Source organism: Gadus macrocephalus, chromosome 2 (assembly GCF_031168955.1).
Source record: "Gadus macrocephalus chromosome 2, ASM3116895v1".
Classification (NCBI taxonomy): domain Eukaryota; kingdom Metazoa; phylum Chordata; class Actinopteri; order Gadiformes; family Gadidae; genus Gadus; species Gadus macrocephalus.
In genome coordinates this window covers 4,804,515-4,810,148 of record NC_082383.1, presented here as the reverse complement: position 1 = coordinate 4,810,148, position 5,634 = coordinate 4,804,515, and positions in this window count along the sequence as shown.

Here is a 5,634-nt window from a genome sequence, read left to right as displayed (position 1 = left end):
ATCACACACACACACACACACACACACACACACACACACACACACACACACAGACATCCACACACACACACACACGCACACACACACGCACACGCACACAATCTCTCACACTCTATCTCTCTACCTCTCTCTCTCTCTCTCTCTCTCTCTCTCTCTCTCTCTCTCTCTCTCTCTCTCTCTCTCTCTCTCTCTCTCTCTCTCTCTCTCTTTCTCTCCTTCTCTCTCTCTCACTGATCTAAACTTCTGAATGTTGAGTGCTGGATTTATCGAAGAACATTTTACAGAGTTCATTATACATAAAATATACCAAATATCATACAAATGTATTCTTTTGATATTTTGTGTGTGTATAGTACAATCAGTATCTCTAAGGACAGGTCACCGAGCTGGGTTATGTGTGTGTGTGTGTGTGTGTGTGTGTGTGTGTGTGTGTGTGTGTGTGTGTGTGTGTGTGTGTGTGTGTGTGTTGATGTATAGATCTATGTATGCATGTAAGTGTGTGTTGTAGAGAACAGACACTCATCAGACATACACACATACTAAACACAAACGCACACACACAAACACAAACACCAACACACACACACACACACACACACACACACACACACACACACACACAAACACAAACACACACACACACACACACACACACACACACACACACACACACACACACACACACACACACACACACACACACACACACACCAAGGGTCCAGGTTCTTTCCTGGGAGGTGTGTATGTGTGTGTGTGTGTGTGTGTGTGTGTGTGTGTGTGTGTGTGTGTGTGTGTGTGTGTGTGTGTGTGTGTGTGTGTGTGTGTGTGTGTGTGTGTGTGGGTGTGTGTGTGTGTTTGGTGCGCGTGTGTGTGTGTGTGTGGGGGGGGGGAGACAGTAGCCACCCTTAAGACAAACCTTCCTAATTGGGCCAATCTCCCCCCCCCCCCCCCAACCCCCCGCATACCCCCTCTCTCGGTATGTAAGTCAGGTTGCCCCCCCCCGTCCCGCCGCCCCCCCCTCCCGGTATCCGTAGTGATTGGAGGCAGGGTTCTGCGGTTGCTAGGCGACGAGTTTCAGAACACGGGAGTTGAGCTCGGCTAGGTCCAAGGAGAGGGCGCCCTCTGGTGGAAATACATGTCCATCCTCTCCGCGTCACAGACAGGTAATGCTGTGTGTGTGTGTGTGTGTGTGTGTGTGTGTGTGTGTGTGTGTGTGTGTGTGTGTGTGTGTGTGTGTGTGTGTGTGTGTGTGTGTGTGTGTGTGTGTGTGTGTGTGTGTGTGTGTGTGTGTGTGTGTGTGTGTGTGTGTGTGTGTGTGTGTGTGTGTGTGTGTGTGTGTGTGTGTGTGTGTGTGTGTGTGTGTGTGTGTGTGTGTGTGCGTGCGTGAGTGGAACCCACCAACTTATAATAAGAACATTGTCAACATACTATAATTCATATTCATAGGCCTATTCATATAGTAATTAATCATTAATTAATACAATTGAACGATATACAACTCGTGGTTTAAAGTGAAATAGTATACCACTATAAGATTCGAAATGATAATAATAATAATGATTGTAAAAAACTGTGCATATCAAAAATACTCAATAAGTAGGCCTACGAGCCTACCACATCTACCACAAATGACCACATCTAGAGACAGTCAGTTGGGTCGGATCGCTTTTTTTTTTTTTTTATGGAAGCCTAGTAATTCTGCCGCCCTGCGAGAGCAGATACCGTGCTGGAGGAAAGATGAAAGTCCATGAAATTGCACCAAATCATAAGTTATAAGCAAAGACTTCAAAGGGACAGAGCAGTGGAGGAGGACCCGGCCGCCCTAGCATCAGTATGCTGTTATACACTGACCCCGGGTGGCTGTGGAGGGTATAGCACATCAGTGTCGCTCAAGGGTCTTTCATGGACTGAGCTCTCTGCTCCTCGCTTTTAACGTTCATCCGTTGTTGTAGTTTAAAACGATACATACGTTGATGTCATCAAAACATCAGGGTCAGGGCACAATACAACACCTACGATTGCAATCTATATTCTCAGGCAAAATGATTCGGGTTAATTTTGGTTTTATTGTACTGATTTAATTGAGTTATTGTGCTGAAAGACGAGGGAACGTTTTTAATTAACTCATTCCCACAATGCATCTGGAACGGTCAGGTTCAGGTTGCATTGGATTCAGGCCAGTTCGGTCTGGGTTTAATATGAAAAGGTGTGAGGTATATGATGGTAACATTAAAGTGTGGGTTTAGTTTTGTTAATCGTTATGGTGTACTATTAGGCCTGTTACCCATAACTTTTTATCAGACAATTACAATGAATTGCGAGACATGTCATTGAGGATCAGGTATGGGTTGGGGCGTCCTGCTAGAATGCCTATAGGTAGACTAAAAAAACCAACCTTTCAGGTGCAAGTCAAACCCCCAGACCACTAGACTACCCTGACCCCTAGTGGGAAAATAAACCCTCACGGTCAAAGAAAAAAAAAAACGGCTTTTATTTCCAGTCATCTCAAAGAAGTGGAGGTTGGTGGCATGGTGTTAAGTAGCATGATGGCGTGCTAATACCTGTTTGCATAGCGTTTCCATGGAAACAAATTGTGAAGTAATGCAATTCTTTAACTTTTACTTAAAGGGCATATGTCTTGCCACCAGGTGTGTAAGCAACATTTGCTACAGGCCACTGGGTAGGCTGGTAGACTGATCTATCCTTCGTATATCTGTGTGGACACGCCCACTTGTGATGTCGCTATGAAAATAATTTCTTCCCTGTGTCAAATGGCTTGTACCAGCTAATCACACCCACACCGGGTGGCACGACATGAGCCCTTTAAATAAATAAATGATGACCAGAACACTAAAATGGTCAAAGCTATGTGGACAGGCTATAATGGTAGTCTTATCAGGACTGGTTATAATGGTAGTCTTATCAGGAAAGGTTATAATGGAAATCTATGAGGACTTGTTGTAATTGTAATGAGGACAGGTTATAATGGCAGTCTATGAGAACAGGTTATAATGGCAGTCTATGAGAACAGGTTATAATGGCAGTCTATGAGAACAGGTTATAATGGTCGTCTATGAGAACAGGTTATAATGGCAGTCTATGAGAACAGGTTATAATGGCAGTCTATGAGAACAGGTTATAATGGCAGTCTATGAGAACAGGTTATAATGGCAGTCTATGAGAACAGGTTATAATGGTCGTCTATGAGAACAGGTTATAATGGTCGTCTATGAGAACAGGTTATAATGGCAGTCTATGAGAACAGGTTATAATGGCAGTCTATGAGAACAGGTTATAATGGCAGTCTATGAGAACAGGTTATAATGGTCGGCAATAAGATCTTTGAAAAGTGCTCAACCAAGTACTCTTCAATCCAAAAGTATGTATTATTTATCTGCCTTCACTCTGAATGAAGACAAAAGAAAAACTCTTATTTCACTCTCGCGCCTCTATGTCACTCTAGGTCATTTACATGTCTATATCTACATGTCTAAAACATATGGAACATATTTTTAGGTTTGAGGATCAGACCTGTTTCCTTTGACTGTTCACTTACAGCCCATTAGATATCTATCTAAGTGTTTTATTTACTGTTTTTATTTTGCAGTTTGACATTTTTTCCGTGTTTTATTGAGTGTTAAGTTTATTGGCAGAGCTCTCTTGTCTCACTGCGATGTCATGAAGATCAAATAAAATGTCATAAAGTACAACAAAATAGCATATCAGGATGCACTGTATGACATTATCCGGCAGCAGCAGTGTGTATGTATGCATGTATGTATGTATGAGCTACCGCTACATATGTATGTATGTATGTATGTATGTATGTATGTATGTATGTATGTATGTATGTATGTGTGTGTGTGTGTGTGTGTGTGTGTGTGTGTGTGTGTGTGTGTGTGTGTGTGTGTGTTTGGGTATGGGTATGTGTGTATTTGTATGTGTGTGTGTGTGTGTGTGTATGGGTTTGTGTGTGTGTGTGTGTGTGTCTGTGTGTGTGTGTGCGTGCTGGTGTGTGTGTGTGTGTGTGTGCCAGGACAACGGGATGACCACCCCTACTCTAGTGAAGAGAGTCCTTAAGATGTAGCTCTTGGGACAGGAAACAGTCATCGTCTACATCCTTGGGCGTTTGAGATGTTGAACAGGCCAGAGGGATGAGAGATACAAATACCTTTATGTTTGTTTCCACGTATGCATCTATAGCTTCTATTTATACGTATTCAGTATTCATTGATCGATTGTATACCTGTTTATCTGCACCCAGTATACATCTATATAATTGTATGTGTTTTCTATGAATACCAGGTATACATTGATAAATTGTATGCCTGTATATATGTGTTACTTATCTATACAAGTATACTACATATAAAGGTATACTGCATTTATATCTGTACACATCTATCCAAGTATAAATACAAGTACGTCTGTATTATAGATATATACAGTAGTACGTGCACACATCTATACAATATACTATGTTTATGCATGTATAAAAGTACATTTGTACAGGTATCTGCATAGACCTTTACAGATATACATGTCATGTAGTATTCCTGTATATTTGTATACATCTATTCTGGTATACAAGAATACTGCTGTCAATCATTCCATTGTGAATCTGTCTGAATATTTTTACTGGCGCACTCTCACCTTGAAAGTGCGCAAGCAATAAAAGAAAAGAAAAAACTCATCGTAGATACGTAGCTTACAAATTATCCACAGTTAAGGCAGTGTGATGCAGTTGCCATGGCAACCATGATGGAAATAGACGTGCATCTGCAAGGAAAACATATTGGATTGTTTAGAGATGAAGAGGAGGAGGAAGACTATTCCAGTGACTGACTGCATATGGACGTGCCGTGCGCGCACGTGTGTCTGCATGCATGCAAGTGTGCGTACAGATGCTTGTCTGCTTGTGTGTGCGTGCTAGACACTGCAGTGCATTAGACGTGAAGCTCTATGAATGAGGGGCAGAGGCCAGAGCATAATAATCCACGTGTGAGGGGGGTCTGCCTACTGTGAGACCATGCTAGCTGCCAACAAAACAGTGCATTCAGCCATGGAACAGCCTTTTAATAGCATCTTCGCTATTGTCTTATGCTAAAATGATGGCCAACCGAAGTTGGCTGCTTGCTTCATAGATCTACATATCTCACATGCATGTTATCTACATGTAACAATGCAGACATCCCTCAGTCTATACTACCACATTGCACCAGCCATCCCCTCCTCAAGCAGACTAGCCGATATTTCATGTTTTTCATATATTTTAACATATTGGCTCTTTGTAATCTGTTCAGCCACGGTGCCTTTGTACTGCGTGACTCAATCAATCCACTTTCACTTGAGATCAGTTGAGAACAAAGACTCTGTCTGAAGACACGTCCGAAACACACACGCAAGCACGCGCGCGCACACGCACGCATGCACGCGCGCGCACACACACACACACACACACACACACACACACACACACACACACACCATGCCCGCACATAATCCGCAACGTCCATGGGCCTATACAATATCATAATTAAACGGAATAAATAGATGGAAATCAATGAAAGGGAAAGGGTAGAGAGAGGGAGGGGAGGTTAGGGGTGTGATGGAGAGGGGGTGCGGGAGGGGAAT